Raw genomic sequence first — 21123 nt, 5'->3', positions numbered from 1 at the left:
ATAACCACACGGGTGAGGGATTAGTTTATCAAACCTTTATCAAGCTCTACAATACAGAGTTACTGCACAAATAATACTTAAAACTTTACTGTGCAAAAAAAAAGCCTTATGTTAACCATGTCTAGAAGCGGCGTCGACTTCTCTGGGCTCTGAGGCATCTAGGATGGACCATCACACAGTGCAAACATGTATTGTGGTCAGATGAATCAGCATTCTGTGTGCAGTACCGACTGCATCTTTTCACCTGCACGAGGCGAGTTCATGTGTGGATCAGCTTTGTGCACGGAGAGCCACACCCTGATCACATGATCCCTCATCTCTGTGCAGGCGCCATCAATCAGCCAGCAGAGGTCGTAATTCGCTCAGTAATGAGGAGTCCCTATCCGGCTTCTCCCACCCTGTGAACAACGAGCCAATCGTTGTTCATGTAGCCACCCAGTTTTGAACAACAAGTTCCAAATGTCAGCTCTGGTGTACTAGCGTGGTTTACCTCTGCACCACCTGAGCAGCTATTTTGTTTATGTTTTTTAATATAAAACCACCTTGGGTCTGCTTTTGAACCAGATAAATATTTTGTGATGTCTGTGATGTGTGAGAATTGCTGCTGTAACAACAAAATAATGAATCTATATTAAAAATATGCACTGAAATGTTTGTGTGACTGTAAGATGAATTTGTGTGCTGACAGTAGATTAAATAACGAAAACTAAGGGGTGTTGAACAGGGTGTTTCCCCTCACTGTGTGTCTGTTAGAGTGAGTGTTTATCTGTGTGTGTTTACGAGTGTGTAAACATGTCAGTGTGTGTCGGCACTGCTGATGCTTGACCGATGGATTATCCACACCGGATAGTCTCTAATGAATCGTCCCAGGCTTCTCCGGCTAATCCGACTTGTTCGGCGTCGCGCTACGTCACGCTGCATTTTAATGCATGTGAATAGCATTACCACCTCCTGCCATCTCAGCTGGAAGCTACAAACACTTCAATCTTATTAAAGCAGCTTCGCCTGCGCTGAACGGTTCCTGAACCTAAGCAGACGCTGATGGAAAGACTCTGGATTAAAAACAACACTGAATTAAAAACAATACCTGCAGGCAAGGATGCACTGCTCGCCGTATTTCAGTTCAGCTCTGTCCATCCTAATCTTGACCTTAACCAAACTGCCCATGAACATCACCCCCCAAGTGTGTGCGTAGGCTTCATTCCAGCTCCTAAAAACACATCTAGTAGGGAGATTGGCTGCTCTAAATCACCCCAGTTTGGGAGTGAGTCAATAAAAATATAAGCCTGCTGAAATCCCATTAAAATGTACAGAGGACTTTAAAACAGCCAGTCAGTCATGTGACCCTCGTAACGGTTTGCCAATAAAACCAGATCAAAACTGAATCTCAGTGCCGCCAGGAGCTAATTATTTATTAGCGCAGATGTCTCAAAACTCTACCTGCCAACTTCCCGGGGTGGAAGAGGAGCGGTACGTAATCCAGATGTTAGTGCTGGTTTTATGGGCAGCTCACCAAGATTAACCATCGGCTCCCTGGAACCACTAGGCACGATAAAGTACCACACCTGAGTCAGGGTGCCAAACTATCACGGGGCCTCTGTTATTAATTTATTATTTCATTTGGTTTATTCCGTTTTTTATTTATTTCTATGTATTTATTTTATTTATTAATTTTATTATTTATTTTCAGTTTTTATTTTTCAGTTTTTATTGTTTTTGATTTAATATTTTTAGATTTACATTTTATATTTACATTCTTTTTATTTGCACCCTCCGACACGTGCGCAGTAGCCGACTACATATTTTCACCTGCACGAGGTGAGTTTATATGCGGATCAGCTTTGTGTATGGAGAGACACACCCTGATCAGCATTATTCCTCGACTGTGCAGACGCCATCAATCAGCCAGCAGAGGTCGTAATTGCATCAGTTATGAGGTCCCTATCCGGCTCTCTACCTGGATGGATGAGTTGAGTTTCAAACTGACAAGTTCGAAATCCCAGCTCTGGTGTGCTAGCGTGTTTCACCGCTGCGCCACCTGAGCAGCCTAATGTTTTTGTTTTTATAGTTACATTATATCTATATTTTTATTTACATAAAAAATATTATAATATAATATTTAAATTTTTACATATACATTTTTTTAAATATCTATAAAACTACTACAGACAGATGTGTTTGTGATGTTTGTGATGTATGAGAACTGCTGCTGTAACACAACAATTTCCCTTTGGGGATTAATAAAGTAATCAATCAATCAATATTTAACAAAAACAAACAGCTAATTATTTATTACTGTCAATGTCTCACAACTGTCATCAACACAGGGTGGAAGAGAAGCACTCCAGGTGTAATCCAGATGTTTGTGATGGTTATTTGGTTTGCTTACTAAAGTGTGTGAGTGTTTAAAGCCGCAGCCGTTAACTCATACATGTTTATATTTCCCAACGTTAAAAGTCATTTGATAAAATTTTTCTCAAGGCTTTATCCACTGTGAGCTGCAGTACTGCCCAGTACTGCAGTAGCCCGTCCCGGTCAGGACAACAATCCATCATGTGGTCTCGGCCAAACCCCCCGAGTCAGCGTCCTTCTCAAAGGTCATCGAGACGTCTGTGATGCAGCATTAATGCAAAAAAGTTTACTAGGATTTCAGAGCAACGTGTGCTGCCTTCAAGATGACGTCCATGCAATGTTTCAACAAGACGATGCAAAACTACACATTACAAAGGCATGGCTGCGGCGGTAGAGGGTGCAGGTACTGGACTGGCCTGCCTGCAGTCCTGACCTGTCCCAAAAAGAGGATGTGTGGAGAATTTGTGACAATGACAACCCCGTACTGTTGCACACCTTAAGAATGGGACAAAATAGAACCTGAAACACTTCAACCACCCTCCATCCCAGTCTAAATGTAAAAGCCCAACCGGCTGCTAGCACCACTGGTTATTCAAACCTGGATCTTTAGTGTAATTTACTGCTGCACCATATAAAGCCTTGATTAGAATTGAATTGTAATTATTAAATTAGGGACAATAAAATAAAATAAATTTTATTATTTTTGGCATACACCAACGGTCATTTGACATAGTCCTGGGTAATGAATCATTTATTCACTCATTCATTCATTGTCTGTTTTAGCATCGCTTTATGCTGGTCAAGGTCGTGGTGGGTACAATTTACTGGGCAAAAGGCATTTTAGAGCAATGTCAATGTCTTCTAGACAACAAAAACATGGCTGTGAAAATTTAGTGTCTCCAATTAACCTGAACGCATGTTTTGTGGACTGTGGGAGGAAACCGGAGCTCCCGGAGGAAACCCACGCAGACACGGGGAGAACATGCAAACTCCTCACAGAAAGGACAAGGACGATAAGGGCAATTTTGTAGCTCTAATTATCCTGGCTGCATGTCTTTGAACTGTGGGAGGAAACCAGAGCACCCGGAGGAAACCCACACAGACACGGGGAGAACATACAAACTCCAAACAGAAAGGACCCAGACCGCTCCACCTGGGAATCGAACCCAGGACCTTCTCTGCTTTGAGGCGACAGTGCTACCCACCGAGCAAACGAAATCTGTTTGAAAATCAAGAGAACGAGGACACTGCAGTTTAGTCATTAATAAGTCGGTGCTGCTTTGTCACCATAGTGACAGTACAGGTTGTTCAGTAGAGGTGAGGGTCGGTACAAGCCGAAATCAGACGAGACAACAAACAGAACGGTGTGAGAGAACAACCTCATCCATTATTCTCCTCCTCTTACTCTCTAAACGTCACTCTGGGAGATTGTCTGGCACCAAGTATGAATATTTAATAGCTGACCTTTTCTTCTCATTACAGGTGTGTGTGTGTGTGTGTGTGTGTGTGTGTGTACACACTTAGATACGCTATACCCCAAAGTATGTCTAAAAATTTGTGCCCATTTATTCCAGACAGCACTTGTGAGGTCTGGCACTGGTGTTTTGTTACAATCATTCATTCATTAATGGTCTGTTTTACCACCACTTTATCCTGGTCAGGGTCACAGTGGGTCTGGTTCGCTGTGCAAAAGGTAGTAAACACACCGGACAGGTCGGCAGTTCATCACAGAGCAAACAGACACACACACACACACTCAGGACAAAGACTGGTGCACCCGGAGGAAACCCACACAGACCCAGGGAGAACATGCAAACTCCACACGGAAAGGACCCAAACTGCTCCACCTGGGATTCAACTGTTACCTCAGCTCCACCTGTTACTAGGCCTGACGGGCACAGAGTCGACACGTCTGTTACTAGGCCTGACGGGCACAGAGTCGACACGTCTGTTACTAGGCCTGACAGACACAGAGTTCATACGTCTGTTACTAACAGACACAGAGTCGACACGTCTGTTACTAGGCCTGACAGGCACAGAGTCGACACGTCTGTTACTAGGTCTGACAGGCACAGAGTCGACACGTCTGTTACTAGGCCTGACAGGCACAGAGTCGACACGTCTGTTACTAGGCCTGACGGGCACAGAGTCCACACGTCTGTTACTAGGCCTGACAGACACAGAGTTCATACGTCTGTTACTAACAGGCACAGAGTCGACACGTCTGTTACTAGGCCTGACAGGCACAGAGTCGACACGTCTGTTACTAGGCCTGACGGGCACAGAGTCCACATGTCTGTTACTAGGCCTGACAGACACAGAGTTCATACGTCTGTTACTAACAGGCACAGAGTCGACACGTCTGTTACTAGGCCTGACAGGCACAGAGTCGACACGTCTGTTACTAGGTCTGACAGGCACAGAGTCGACACGTCTGTTACTAGGCCTGACAGGCACAGAGTCAACACGTCTGTTACTAGGCCTGACGGGCACAGAGTCCACACGTGTGTTACTAGGCCTGACAGACACAGAGTTCATACGTCTGTTACTAACAGGCACAGAGTCAACTCGTCTGTTACTAGGCCTGACAGGCACAGAGTCGACATGTCTGTTACTAGGCCTGACAGGCACAGAGTCGACACGTCTGTTACTACCTGGGATTCAAACCTAGGAGGCAACATTGCTACACACCGAGCCAACGTGCCACCTGGACAGGAATTATAGATGTTATTGGGGTTAAGATTGGGTCTCTGTGGAGTCCCTAGGCCTGGCAGGCACAGAGTTCATACGTCTGTTACTATCAGGCACAGAGTCGACACGTCTGTTACTAGGCCTGACAGGCACAGAGTCTACACGTCTGTTACTAGGCCTGACGGGCACAAAGTCTACATGTGTGTTACTAGCCCTGACAGGCACAGAGTGCACTTGTCAGTTACTGATAGGCACAGAGTCTACACATCCGTTACTAGGCCTGACAGGCACAGAGTCTACATGTCTGTTACTAGTCCTGACAGACACAGAGTCGACATGTCTGTTACTACCTGGGATTCAAACCTAGGAGGCAACATTGCTACACACCGAGCCAATGTGCCGTCTGGACAGGAATTATAGATGTTATTGGGGTTAAGATTGGGACAGAGTTCATACATCTGTTACTAGGCCTGATAGGCACAGAGTCAACATGTCTGTTACTAGGTCTGACAGGCACAGAGTTCATACGTCTGTTACTAGGCCTGATAGGCACAGAGTCAACATGTCTGTTACTAGGTCTGACAAGCACAGAGTCCACACGTCTGTTACTGTGGACTGTGGACTCTGACGGGCACAAAGTCTACATGTGTGTTACTAGCCCTGACAGGCACAGAGTGCACTTGTCTGTTACTGATAGGCACAGAGTCTACACATCTGTTACTAGGCCTGACAGGCACAGAGTCTACATGTCTGTTACTAGTCCTGACAGACACAGAGTCGACATGTCTGTTACTACCTGGGATTCAAACCTAGGAGGCAACATTGCTACACACCAAGCCAATGTGCCGTCTGGACAGGAATTATAGATGTTATTGGGGTTAAGATTGGGACAGAGTTCATACATCTGTTAATAGGCCTGATAGGCACAGAGTCAACATGTCTGTTACTAGGTCTGACAGGCACAGAGTTCATACGTCTGTTACTAGGCCTGATAGGCACAGAGTCAACATGTCTGTTACTAGGTCTGACAAGCACAGAGTCCACACGTCTGTTACTAAGCCTGAGAGGCACAGAGTCCACACATCTGTTACTAGGCCTAACAGGCACAGACCGCTGTCGCTGTGTGGCACCTACTCTACCAACTGCACCAGCGTACTACCCTTACACTGATATTCATAAAGAAATAATGACAGAGAGGGTCATTGTTTTTAAATCCGGTCACACAAGCATGATAAAAGCTATAGCTCACACACACACACACACACACACACACACACACACACACTGTCCATCACATACACCCTGCTGGTTCTGTCCCGGGTTTACTGGAGCGAAGCGTCCGGCACGGCCATCTGGAGAACTGCGGCATGTTTCTGCCTACTGGTACTGTGCCACTACTGACACACACACACAAACACACACACACACACACACACACACACACCTTATGATCAGGAACACACGCACATTTCTAAAACATTGTTTATTTTATATTTGATATCAGTGCACATCTATACCAACACAAAAATCCCACAGATAAAGGGTCAAAGGTTTACATAGACTTGGACCATGACCAGTCTATGGCCCTTTTCATTATAAAGATCCTGTGTTTTAGCCACACCCATTGCTAATACCTGTATATGCTCCTATGCACAATGCCAACCCATAACGACATGGCCTGCTCAGAGCCTGGGATGAACTGGAAGGCCGACTGTGAGCCGAGCATTCTTATCCAACACAGTCAGAAAAAAAATGAAGCCCTAGGCATGGCCTTCCCAAAGTTCTGACCTTAACCTTATCAATAATAGGTGGAATAAGTGGCCAGTGTTACTAGGCCTGACAGGCACAGAGTCCACACATCTGTTACTTGCCCCGACAGGCACAAGAGTTCATATGTCTGTTACTAGGCCTGACAGGCACAGAGTTCATACGTCTGTTACTAGGCCTGATAGGCACAGAGTCCACACATCTGTTACTAGGCCTGAAAGGCACAGAGTCCACACATCTGTTATTAGGCCTGATAGGCAAAGACTCCACATGTCTGTTACTAGGCCTGACAGGCACAGAGTCCACACGTCTGTTACTAGGCCTGACAGGCACATAGTCCACATGTCTGTTACTAGGCCTGATAGGCACAGAGTCCACACGTCTGTTACTAGGCCTGATAGGCACAGAGACCACACGTCTGTTACTAGGACTGACAAGCACAGAGTCCACACGTCTGTTACTAGGCCTGACAGGCACAGAGTCCACATGTCTGTTACTAGTCCTGACAGGCACAGAGTCCAGATGTCTGTTACTAGGCCTAACATGCACAGAGTCCAGATGTCTGTTACTAGGCCTAACATGCACAAAGTCCAAATGCCTGTTACTAGGCCTGACAGGCACAGAGTCCACACGTCTGTTACTAGGCCCGACAGGCACAGAGTTCATACGTCTGTTACGAGACCTGACAGGCACAGAGTCCACATGTTTGTTACTAGGCCTGACAGGCACAGAGTCCACATGTCTGTTACTAGGCCTGACAAGCACAAAGTCCACATGTACTGTATGTTACTAGGCCTGACAGGCACAAAGTTCATACGTCTGTTACTAGACCTGACAGGCACAGAGTAAACATGTCTGTTACTAGGCCTGACAGGCACAGAGTAAACATGCCTGTTACTAGACCTGACAGGCACAGAGTAAACATGTCTGTTACTAGGCCTGACAGGCACAGAGTCCACACATCTGTTACTAGGCCTGACAGGCACAGAGTCTACACATCTGTTACTAGGCCCGACAGGCACAGAGTCCACATGTCTGTTATTAGGCCTGACAGGCACAGAGTCCACACATCTGTTACTAGGCCCGACAGGCACAGAGTCCACACGTCTGTTATTAGGCCTGACAGGCACAGAGTCCACACATCTGTTACTAGGCCTGACAGGCACAGAGTAAACATGCCTGTTACTAGACCTGACAGGCACAGAGTAAACATGTCTGTTACTAGGCCTGACAGGCACAGAGTCCACACATCTGTTACTAGGCCCGACAGGCACAGAGTCCACACGTCTGTTATTAGGCCTGATAGGCACAGAGTCCACATGTCTGTTACTAGGTCTGACAAGCACAGAGTCCACACGTCTGTTATTAGGCCTGACAGGCACAGAGTCCACACATCTGTTACTAGGCCCGACAGGCACAGAGTCCACACGTCTGTTATTAGGCCTGATAGGCACAGAGTCCACACGTCTGTTACTAGGCCTGGCAAGCACAGAGTCAACGTAAGTGGCCAGTGGTAGCCCAGTGGTTAAAATACTGGACTTGTAATCAGAAGGTTGCTGGTTCGAGGCCCACCACCACTAAGTTGCCATTGCTGGGCCCCTGAGCAAGGCCCCTAAGCCTCAATTGCTCAAATTGTGTTCAGTCATAATTGGATAAAAGTGACTCAATAATCTCAATGATCTCGACTCACTTACAATTATGACTGATTATGATTTGAGCAATTGAGGGTTAAGGGCCTCGCTCAGGGGCCCAACAGTGTGAACTTAGAGGTTGTGGGGTTTGAACCAGCAACCTTCTGATTACTAGTCCAGTATCTTAACCACTAAGTCACCACTGCCCCATATTTCAGTCATAAAGTGTCCATGTTCCTAAAAAATTTATATAAAGCTCTGATCTCATCTACATTTGTTCAGAGTGCCCGTGGGGTAGAAGGTTCACAGGTGGTATGCGTCAGGGCCTGATGGTGTACCAGGCAGCATGCTAACAAGAACTAACAAATTTGTACCGCCGCTACCGAACAGCAGGGCTCTGTAGGGATGCCAAGCTTTCGGCGGAAGAAACACAGTGCTGAGCTACGCTAGCAACGGCCAATGCGGTCACGGCGCTGTGCTATTTTTGAGCAAAGCCACAGCCCACCATAAACGTATACGTCCTGCAGATACTGAATCATCCGTTACTGTGATTCATTACAGGAAGATGATCGGATCAGGTGCCCAACTGTTCCATCTCAAATCCAGATTCAGCATTTTTTACGGATGTACTAACCAAATAAATTCTACTGCACTGGGAACTAAGAGCCATTAGCATTTCGGTGGCTTTTAAACCTGGAAGATTAGACAGCTTCCAAAAGAGGACCTTGGCGGTCGGTCAGCACTAGCAGTTTCCTTATAATGAACCCCAGATATAAAACACCTCGAATTTATTATTGTTAACCAAGCACCCTGTCCAGGGTTTTCCTGACTTACACCCATAGCGCTTTTCCACCAAAAGAACTCTGGTTCTTAAACCGGTTCTGTTCAGGTTTCTTCTAACCGACCTGCGTTTCCACCAGTTTTTGGGAACCAAGCCTGTCATCAACGGTGAGTGTTACATAAAGAAACTAAAAAAGAGTAACATGATGTGGGAGCGTGTAGATTATCTGTGGGGATTTGTGCTGTTGTTCCAGATGTTCGTTTTTATGCCAAAAGCATCGATCAGCTATCGGTGATAAGAAGACGTAGACGTGTTTGTCTCAGTTGTTGTTTACTTTAGTTCATTGATGTGAGAAGCGTTTTGCATTTCGCTCTCACCGCGACTCTCCCGATAACCGATTTGCTCAGCGCTCGACTTGAGCGATAAAACATCATTAAAGTTCCACGACACGAACAAACATCTGTGTGAAATAACAATCAAACCCAGTCTAAAAGCTCCACATGTATCTGTGTTTAACTGGATTTACTTCACGTGTGCTGGTTCTGCAGCTCCAGGTTCTGAATCCACAAAAAGCTTCAACTAAATAAAGCGTAACGTGGCTGAATGTACTAAAAGTACCACACAGGAACACTCAATTACTCTCTGTTATTACTGGTTATAAGTGCTCTGTACTGGTTATAAGTGCTCTGTACTGCCCAGATTCATCACTCGATGTTTTAGTACAACAAGCCACGTTGTGCTTTATTTTTCATGTTAAGCATTTTTCGTTCTGTCTGGGTCACTTTTACCGCGTCATATCACACAGTCTGAGAATATCAGCAAATATCAGCGGCAAACTGGGTCAACATTTAATCAGAACTTTAAAAGATGAAAGTGCAGCGCAAACGTGGTTTAGCAGCTTCTCATGTAAAAGCACCCAAACCTCTACACTCTGACACACGCACCGATGACGCCATGGTTCGTGCTGAAGAACAGAGTATTCTGTGGTGCCAGATTTCACGCTAGTTCTCAGTCTGGAACCTCTTTTTTTCGGTGAAAACACGCGGAACCGGTTCAAAATCAAGTTTGCGAACCGGAACGGAGCCGGATCCACGTCTATGGAAAAGGGGTACCAGTGTTTCCTGGTGGAACTGGATATCCAACGACTTTGATAAATGAAACTAAAAATGTCTAGTCCCAGAGCTGACATCTCAAACTATTGAGTTTGAATCTCAGCTCTGCTACCGGCAGTCTGGGTGCCTACACAGACAATTTGTCTGTTTATTTGGATTCCGAAGGGAATTCCTTATAACTAATGCAATTACGACCTCTGCTGGCTGATCAATGGTGCTTGTACAGAGATGAGGGATGATGGAGATCAGTGCGTGACTCTCCGTGTGCTAGACTGAGCCCCATATGAACTCGTCTCGTGCCGGTGAAAAGATGCAGTCGGCTCCTGCACACGTGTCAAAGGGGGGAACGTATGCAGTATGGCCAGCCAAGCATAAGCTCTTGTGCCCTCATGTTCACACAGTGGAAGAGTTTTCGCAGAGTCCCTACGCAGTGCCCTTGTATTTCCTACAGACTAATCATGTGATATCGACTAAAGGGACCCTCAGAATCTCTTTGAATCCCTTCATTCGGGACGTCCTGTATCGTCACCACGTAAACATCAGAGCGTCGTGTTGACACCGATCTCTGGGCGCTGCTTTGCTTTCTAAAGTAACGAGCAAACTAATGAAGCGCAGCTGTGTATCATATTGTGTCTGTAATGAAAATAAACCTCATTTTTTGCAGCATGTACACTCGGTTTGTGTCGTGTTTACATTGCATTATATTGCTCAGTTTCAGCTCTGTAAAAGTTAACCAACTAAATTTATTTTAATGTCAGCACCGCCACCACCTCACGGCTCATGTCAACACCGTGATGACACTGCATATAAAGGACATTTCTCAGTCAGCACCAGAGGACACACCTTACTGTGGGGTTTCTACTGATGGGAGCAAGTACAGCCCCAAATCAGAAAAAGTTGGGACAGTATGGAAAATACAAATAATAAAAAAACACAGAGTTTCTTACATTGACTTTAATTTGATGTCAGACAAGATGAACCTGAGATATTTCATGTTTTATCTGCTCAACTTCATTTCATTTATTAATAAACATCCATTCCTGCATTTCAGGCCTGCAACACATTCCAAGAAAAGTTGGGACAGTAAAGCATTCTCTATTGGGTACAGGTCAGGACTGCAGGCAGGCCAGTCCAGTACCCATACCCTCTTCTTCCACAGCCATGACTTTGTAATGTGTGAAGCATGTGGTTTTGCATCGTCTTGTTGAAAAATGCAGGACGTCCCTGGAAAAGACGACTTGATATTGTTAGGTTCTGTGGCGTCAGGGGAATGTGCCATCTCTCCCTGACGCCACAGGCCTTACAGAGCAGTGAACGAGCTGGCTGAAATACCTGGCCAGCTCGTTAGGGCGAATGCGCTGCAGCTGTGTCTTGTGCCTTCCCCTATTTAAGGGATAGGCGCAGAGCTGCAGCCGTCGCATCTTCTGCGTTTGTTGGCCTTTTTCTTTCTTTCAGTTTGTTTGGCACTGCGGTGCCCTTTTATGTTTGTTTATTTTTTTATCTCTAGGTTGTGCCGCCGCACTGTGCCGCCGCCGCCGTGCCGCTGCCGCCGGGCCACCGCTATTGGGGCGCCACCAGGCCGCCGCCGCCGCCAAGCTGCCGCCATTGTGCCGCCGCTGTCGAGCCGCCGCCGCCGCCTGGTCGCTGCCTTCAGGTCGCCGTCAGGCCGCTGCCGCCGAGCCGTTGAGCCGCCGTGCCGCCGCCACCGTGAGATCCTGTTATCGCGCCCAGAGGAACGCGACCCCCTCCCAGCGTAAACCGCTGGTGACAGCGTCGCGTTCCGTTTTCGGGAGCGCAGTTACAACGGCCACTTCCCAGCCAACCTGGCTGGTGACAGCGCCGCTGTGTTTTTTAGCGTAATGACGCAGTTGCGTTCCAGCAATCCTTGCTGCCGACCGTAACACCCGGGCTTTTAAAAAGCCCGTGTTTTTTCCCCCTTCTCCGGCCAACAGCGCGAGGTTTTCCACCTCGCGAACCCGGTCGCTTCACCTCTTTAGTGCTGGGAGCGGTTTTGCTTTCAGCGCTGCTGTGGCAGGCTGCGTAAGCTCCCAGCCAGGAGGTGAGCGACCAGGGTTCGCGCCTCGCGCTTCCCCTTTTTGTTATTTTTATTTTTCTGTTTATTTTCAGCCCCGACGTCCGGCTGCCTTCGGGATTCCCCGAAGTGTTTTTTGTTGGTGTTATTCCTTTTATTTTATTGTATATTATGTTTATTATTTTGTAAATAAATCCCTTTTTTCTAACTCCCTCTGCATTCTTGGGTCCTTCCTCCCCACCTCATAACAGATATTGCTCGGTTTTAGCTATATGAAAGTTTACCAGCTGAATTTATTTTCTGGCGCGGTTTGCAGCATCTCCTGCAAGGTCGTAGCCATAACCTGAACACCGAGGAGACCAAATCTACAGGATTGAGGAGGTATATCTGAATATTGGGAGGTAGCATGTCCTCCCATCAGTATATACTGTGATTACAGCCCTGGTTTCCTGGTTACTTCTACATCGTTGATACATTTCATCAAAGATTAATTAAACGTTAGTAAGACGTCCTGCCTGTATTATTTGCTTGTAATGCGCCAGCTGTCTTAATCCACAGAGACACGCAATGACTGATGGGAAAACTATACTGTCAACTTCCTGTGTAGTGATGAACCATTGCTCGTTCTCCCTATGCAGTCTGAAATTCCCTTTAAACTGAACATTTTTACAATAATGACATACACTATATTGCCTAAAGTATTCACTCACATATCCAAGTCATTGAATTCAGGTGTTCCAATCACCTCCATGGCCACAGGTGTATAAAACCAAGCACCTAGGCATGCAGACTGCTTCTACAAACATTAGTGAAAGAATGGGTCGCTCTCAGGAGCTCAGTGAATTCCAGCGTGGTACCTTGATGCCACCTGTGCAACAAGTCCAGTCGTGAAATTTCCAGATTAGCTCAAGAACAGTGTGTAGAGCTTCATGGAATGGGTTTCCATGGCCGAGCAGCTGCAACAAGCCTTACATCACCAAGCGCAATGCAAAGCGTCGGATGCAGTGGTGTAAAGCACGCCACCACTGGACTCTAGAGCAGTGGAGACGTGTTCTTTGGAGTGACGAATCATGCTTCTCCGTCTGGCAATCCGATGGGCGAGTCTGGGTTTGGCGGTTGCCAGGAGAACGGTACTCGTCTGACTGCGAGTGTAAAGTGTGGTGGAGGGGGGATTATGGTGTGGGGGTGTTTTTCAGGAGTTGGGCTCGACCCCTTAGTTCCAGTGAAAGGAACTCTTAATGCTTCAGCATACCAAGAGATTTTGGACAATTTCATGCCCCCAACTTTGTGGGAACAGTTTGGGGATGGCCCCTTCCTGTTCCAACATGACTGCGCACCAGTGCACAAAGCACAATGTCCATAAACACATGGATGAGCCAGTTTGGTGTGGAAGAACTTGACTGGCCTGCACCGAGTCCTGACCTCAACCTGATAGAACACGTTTGGGATGAATTAGAGCGGAGACTGTGAGCCAGGCCTTCTCGTCCAGCATTAGTGTCTGACCTCACAAATGCGCTTCTGGAAGAATGGTCAAAAATTCCCATAAACACTCCTAAACCTTGTGGAAAGCCCTTCCAGAAGAGCTGAAGCTGTTATAGCTGCAAAGGGTGGCCGACATCATATTAAACCCTATGGATTAAGAATGGGAGTCACTCAAGTTCATATGCGTGTGAAGGCAGACGAGCGAATACTTTCGGCAATATAGTGTAGCTCTGACCTGGACTCCATTTCAATGTGACCCATCAGCCCCCGTGTACGCGCGTAATCCTGAGTTGAAGCCATCAGCAGGAATTACGGCGTGTTTGAGGCAAAGCAGGTCAGACAGAAATCTGATTAGACATTGATTAAGTGGAGCAGCATCATCTGTCATGTCATGTACAGCAGTGCTAACACCAGCAGCTTATAATCATTAACCCTTACAGCAGCGATGTCCTGCTGGAGTGACCGCTGTGTCACCCTGTCTGACAGAACATTCGTGAAGAACGGCGCTGCAATGCTTGTGGATTCACGCTAAACTTTACAATAGCAGGAAGTGAGTTCAGGTGTTGCTAACAGACGTATGAAATCAGTGTGACTGTGCCCTGTCTGTGAGGACCTACAAGCCCCATGATGCACTGCATTTCATCACCTGCCCATCCACCTGAAACTCATTTCATACCTCATCAGAACTACCTGAAGATAAAACAGCTTCTCCAGCTCTCACTCCTAGCGCAGTATTGTACTTTACGCCACGTGTGTTACTAGATTCCTTGGTCATATCATTTCCTTCTAGGTCATGAGTTTTGTACTGTAGTTAGCAATTAGCTTAGCATAATATGTTCCTCTGTTAGTATTCAGCTAGTTCTATAGTACAGTTAGTCCTTTCTGTTAGTTTTAGCAATTAGCATAGATTAGTTTAGTCCTTTACTTTCTGTTGGCTTTAGCATTAGCATTTATCATAACATCAGCGTAGAGTTTAGTACAGTTATCTTGTTAGCTTCTTATTAGCATTAATATACTTTAGCGTTCATTTAACCCGTGTTTAGCTTCCTTTAATGCAACGTCCATAACCTACATGCTTTGGCAAGTTTGTTGTTTGAAACCGCATGTTGCATGATCTGCATCAAACCTTAGGGATTGATTAAAGCACTGATTGTAAGTCAGAACTTCTACTCCAATGTGAGTACCTGACTTCACAAGTGCTCACTTTTACATTAATGTATATTTTGGACAGTTCAGTCATAAGAAAGAACATTTGCAGGTATCATGAACAACTCAACAATCAAGAATCCCCAAATTCAGTACAATGTCATTTTTAAGCAACAGGTAAAAGAAAGTGTGCACGTCTTGCATCGATACTGTCGATACTGCCAATATCAGGAGCAATACAGCTATGGGGCTGATAGTAGTAAAGCACTAATGTGATATATCATGAATTTCATGAAGCAGCAAAGCAAATATAATGACAAACATGATGAGTGTGGGTGCAGCATCATGTTCCAGTTCAGTTAAAGCTGATCAAACATCCCACTGATTAACCAAAATCAACAATACAAGTTATTTGTTTATATAAACACCAATGTCATAAGATCAAGTATTTCACTGCCCCCTGCTGGCTGTGTGCACTTTAAAATAACAGTCAGAACAAGTAGATTATAGGAAACCCCAGGGACAAACATTCACCCACACAAAATCATATCAGAGAAAAGCCAGTTAATCATATGCACCTCTCAAAGTACTAGCTGAACCAAGATTGAACCAGGATTCTCAAGACCCTTGTGATGTGCAGCACCTGCACCACCCACTGCTTTACTCTTCTGAACTCTGGTTATTTGGTCAATTTAAATCAGGGGTGTTCAAACTTTTCTTGTTGTGGGGTCAGATTAAGCAATAAATACAAACACCAGGCCACATTAAAACAATAAAAATATAACAGAGGTCCTGATTACTAACAATTCCACTAATGATCTATCGTCCACCGTGTCATGTCACCAGTTTATAATCCTAATGGGAAGATTGTTATACTTCTTTAAATTACACATACCCACTTTCCTCTGAACTATTCATTTTCTGCATTCACTGTCTAGCTTTAGTTTCTTTGGAGTCGCCGGGTTTATCCAAAAACTCAAGAACGTTAATGTAGGTGTGACGTCAGGGGGAAAGAAGACAGGGAGAGTTTCAGATTTGTCTTATCTGATAACGACACCCAGATTTCAAACAGTTCAAGCTGTTTTTTAAAACCTGCTTAATAGAGGCACAACTTTAGTTTTAATTCTGAATGAAATTCTAGTGTGTTTACCGGCTTGGTGTGGTTTATTGAGGCAGGTGGGAAGGAAGCGATTACAATCGTGTTCGGACTAAAATAAAATAATTCAAGGCAATATGAGACAGAGACGTTCACAAGTCTAGGCTAGAGTCCGAGTCAAGTCATGAGTCAATATAATCTACACAAAACATATATTGGAATTGTAGCGTAGAAATAAACAAATAATAAGTAAATTCAGATAAAAAACAACAACAGATTAGCGACTGTATTTTACTGTTTTACTTCGTGCCTTTACTTTCCTCCTCATTGTGCAAATGAATGTAATTTCTGTAACAAGAAGGTTCCACTTAAAAGCTTCAACTGATACGTTTTGTTTTCACTGCAAAACAAAAGTGAGCGATAAATCACGGCACAGCGGCCAAAATCCAAAACACAGCAAAAAAATCCATAACCACTGTTTACATTAGCTTCTGTTCTTCCAGATGCTATTGAATTTATAACCGTGTGTCCCATAAGGAATAGAATCCGTTATTTTGTAAATGTGCTTATAATTAAAAACCTCCAAACTTTTCCCGGTTGTGAAGTAAAACAGGAAGTGGTTAGAAAGCCGATCGAGCGTTTCATTACCACGTCATCTGTGTGACGCAAACTGAATAAATGCAAATAACAGCATTTCTTACTAAACATTACAATCAGAAGGTCTGATTGGTTCAGAAAGCGGTTCTTACAATCATTAGTGGCAATTCTGTAGGAGCGTTTCATTCACCCCAGCTGTTCCTGTGAAGTGCACTACGTAGGGTATTCCACCATTTTAAGTGAGATTCCAATCCAAAGGTAACGGAAACGTTCAAACGAAGTGAACTTCAAATATAATTGTCACAGGTAACTAATGTTAACACATGCTGACGCTAGGGACTTTTGTTGTTTACGAGTCATTTTTTGTGTGTCATGAGTCGAGTCCGAGTCATTTGAAATGAGTCCGAGTCGAGTCCCCATCCCTAGTATGAGAGCAGTCGGAAGTGCACCAGAGCTGCTGCACAAGTGTGAAGTGTTTTTTCATTTATTTATCTATTCATTGTTAATACTCGTCCAGCACCACCTGGAAACATGGATGCAAGGTGAAAACACATCCTAGACTTCGTTCCATCTCAGAGCATCACACACTTTACCCTTACCCCTAGGAGCAAGTTACACCAGCCAATCCACCTACTGGTCTCGTCACTGAAAGGCATTGTTTGCATGTGCGTTTTTTGTCTGCTACAACTGGCACATTTGGATACCGTTGTCCCAAATGCTTTAACATACTGGTTCGCTCTATAACACAGGGTGAACATGCCAAAGAAGCCTGTCACATTTGTGACAACCAGGTCTCGGTTCTGCACTGTCCCTGTTCTGTCAACTTTCTCGGTTGTGGGCTGCAGTTGCATTTGTGTCTTTCGTTTGTTGGTCACTTTATTTATTTGTTAGTGACTTTTGTGTGTGTTTTGGACTAAACTATACCGGGCTTGTTTTACTACTGCCATGAGGAAAACTATACAAACATGGAGAACAAGACAAACTCTCCACTGCAGCTTGACTTCACACAAAATACATGACTGGTTCCAGTGCTGAACGGCTAGCATCTTAATAATCTATTACCCCAGTATTAGAGTTAAAAGTTAAAATTCCACCCCATGCATCTTTAAATGATATTGAATGACCAGAAGTATGTGGTAGTAACCATTACCTAGTTGGACATCCCAATTCAGAAGCAGCCAATGTTTGTTTGTTTATTAGGATTTTTAAAATATAAAATTAGGATTTTATATCAAACACAGTCCTGGACAATTTTGTTTCTCCAATTCACCTCACTTGCACGTCTTTGGACTGTGAGAGGAAACTGGAGCACCCAGAGGAAACCCATGCAGACACGGGGAGAACATGCAAACTCTGCACAGAAGGGACACGGACCGCCCCACCTGGGGATCGAACCCAGGACCTTCTTGTTGTGAGGCGACAGTGCTACCCACTTAGCCACCATGCCGCCCATTTGTGTCAATGTAGTCATAAGAGAATATGAGAGGTCGGACTTTGATTGTTGTTCCAATTTATTCCATTGTTGTTTAATGGGATTGAGATCAGGCGGTCAGGGGGTTTTCCACACCAAACTTGCCAAACCATGTTTTTATAGGCTTTGCTTTGTGCACAAGGGCTTTGTTTTATTTAATTGATTTTCAACTCCTGGGTAAAAGACCTAAAAGCAATCGTTTGATGTGATGTCCAGATACTTTTGGCTATTCTGTGTACATCAAACTGAACTTTTCGTAAGCTTAAAAGGTTCATTAATACGTTTTGGTGTTAATCCAGCATGTGGAACGCTGCTGTGCATGAGCTTGCGGTATCATTCCAGGCTAGATCGTATTCTAACGGTTAATTCGTGTGCATTCAGCAGTGGAAGCTTTCTAATGAGCGCTGATGTGAACCCAGCAGCAGCAGCAGCAGCAGCAGCAGTCGGCTCTAATAAATGAGAAAAGTGCCTTCAAAATTAGATAACTGCACTACAGCCTGCAACATGATCTACACAACACCATCTGCACGGCTGAATTAACTCCTCACGTGCTCAGAAAAACCAGACTGGACCAGAATGAACGTTGCAGAAGTCATGAAACGTTGTATGATACAATGCCACCACATCCCTTCCTTTGTTCTCCACTAGTGAGCTTGTCTATAATATTTATTTGGGCTTAATTATGATTTAATTAAGTCTATAAATGAAGCCTAAACCTGATAAGCTAAGGTGCGCTACATGGACACTAAACTGTTTATTTATGTCGTGGAGGGGATATCCCAGTTTTTCAATGGGTGCAAGGCACACAGTAACACCCTGGACAAGGTGCCAGTCCATGGCAGGGCAGACACACACACATACACACACCCATTCACCTATAGGGCAGTTCAGCATCTCCAATTAACTTGACTGCATGTTTTTGGACTGTGGGAGGAAACCCACACAGACACGGGGAGAACATGCAAACTCTGCACAGAAAGGACCCGGATCGAACCCAGGACCTTCTTGCTGTGAGGCGACAGTGCTACCCACCGAGCCACCCCTAGTTAGAAAGTTAAAATGTTATATGGTAACCTTTTTATTACTGCTTCCTGAGTACCACTTAAGCTGGGCACCACCCAAAACGGTGGCCACAAGACAGGCTGATCCATTACATGCTATCAAACACTATTAGACCAGCATGCAACACTCCCAACAGACAGGTGGGGATCAAACCCAGGACCTCAGTACCCATTTAAGTAAACCAATTTTATTATTATTATTATTATTATTATTATTATTATTATGTGATTTATATTCAGGGGCGGCAAAGTCGCTCGGTGGGTAGCACTGTCTCCTCCCAGCAAGAAGGTCCTGGGTTTGATTCCCAGGCAGAGCGGTCTGGGTCCTTCCTGTGTGGAGTTTGCATGTTCTCCCCGTGTCTGTGTGGGTTTCCTCCGGGTGCTCTGATTTACATTTACATTTCCAGCATTTAGGAGACGCTTTTACCCAAAGTGCCTTACAGTACTGTGACAGAATACAGTCTGAGCAATTAAGGGTTAAGGGCCTTGCTCAAGGACCCAGCAGCAATCGCTTAGCAGAGGTGGGGCTTGAACCAGCAAACTTTTAATTACTAGTCTAATACTCTAACCGCTAGGCTACAACTGCCCTCCCAAAAGTCCAAAGACGTGCAGTCAGGTTAACTGGAGATACTAACAATGCCCTAGACGTGTGAGTGTGTGTGTGTGTGTGTGTGTGTGTGTGTGTTTGCCATGAGACGGACTGGCGACCTGTCCAGGGTGTTTCCTACCTTTCGCCCAGTGAATTGGACCCACCGTGACCCTGAGTAAGATCAAGCATCATCAAAACAGTTTGGAAATGCCCAAGTGAGACGTTTTAGGGGGGACCTGATCTCAGTGTAAAGCTATTTATTCATCCATCAGTGAGCACTTCATTCTGGTCAGAGTTGTAATGGGTTCGAATCTTCCCAGAAACACTGCACACATGGTAGAAGAACATCTTGAACAAGGGGGCAATCCGTCACCGGGTTAAAAACACATCCTCACCTGTCACACACTTACTTAGACATGTTTATGGGAAGTTAGAGAAAGCTACTGTGTGAACCCTAGAAACTTCTCAGACAGTGACTAGAGTCTGGGATCGAACTCATGTCCTCCTGACGCGTGGTGTTGTACTGCACCCACTCTGCAAGCCGCTAAAACTATCATTAAGATCAGTTTTTCATTATTAACGTTTATAGTTCTTAGTTCTTAGTGCTTTGTTTTGTTGGTGGTGGATTTGCACCCAGCGTCCACCCCACCCCCGTCCCCCAGACGCAGCTCTGTTCTCTGTTCTTCACCCCGTCATGATTTAGGTGTTCACATAGTTGTAGCATTATAATACGTGTATGCATGATTAAGTATATTTCCGTAATTAATAAGGAATAATAAGAGCTGACCTGTTCATAAGAGCAGAAAGAGTGGAGCTCCGCGCACACACGGATGGAGCAGCCGGGTGGAGTTGCTCTCCTTCCGCACTGTACCAGCATCAGAGATCCGTTCCTCCAACATCCACACCTCTATCACTCCACCGTTCCTCACATACTGATGATCCAGAAAGATGATCCAGGTCCCTGTACAGCCGCGCCTTTACCAAGATCGTGACTGTTCCAAATACGGGAAACAAAAAAACAGAAGCGGAGATCGAAGCAAAGCGAACCGAAACCTGCGGAGGAGGAGCGGCGCTGCCTTCCTGCCCTGCAACCAGAAACCCGGGGAGTGATGAGGACCAGTCCTGCATCCAGATTTATATCAGAGAGAGAGAGAGAGGGAGGGAGAGAGAGAGAGAGAGAGATATGTGGGTGTGATAGAAATACAGAAGATGCTAAGCTCAGTTATCAGAGGCGAGGTTCGATCCCCTAACAGAGGCTGTTCAGCATCCGACTCACCTACACTTCACATTATAAATAAAGTAAAGCTCTTCTCAT

General features: G+C 45.2%; 1 protein-coding gene across 1 annotated transcript in view; it reads right to left on the bottom strand.

Annotated features, from left to right (window-relative positions):
- The window catches only part of chst8 (carbohydrate (N-acetylgalactosamine 4-0) sulfotransferase 8), a 141586-nt gene extending 120797 nt beyond the window's left edge, over window positions 1-20789 (bottom strand). The window contains exon 1 of the mRNA XM_063004939.1: window positions 20596-20789. The gene's annotated coding sequence lies outside the window, so the exon portion shown is untranslated. The remainder of the gene's footprint in view (window positions 1-20595) is intronic.
- Window positions 20790-21123: the final 334 nt, after the last annotated feature.

Source organism: Trichomycterus rosablanca, chromosome 11 (assembly GCF_030014385.1).
Source record: "Trichomycterus rosablanca isolate fTriRos1 chromosome 11, fTriRos1.hap1, whole genome shotgun sequence".
Lineage (NCBI taxonomy): Eukaryota > Metazoa > Chordata > Actinopteri > Siluriformes > Trichomycteridae > Trichomycterus > Trichomycterus rosablanca.
This window is presented reverse-complemented; position numbering and strand designations above follow the sequence as displayed.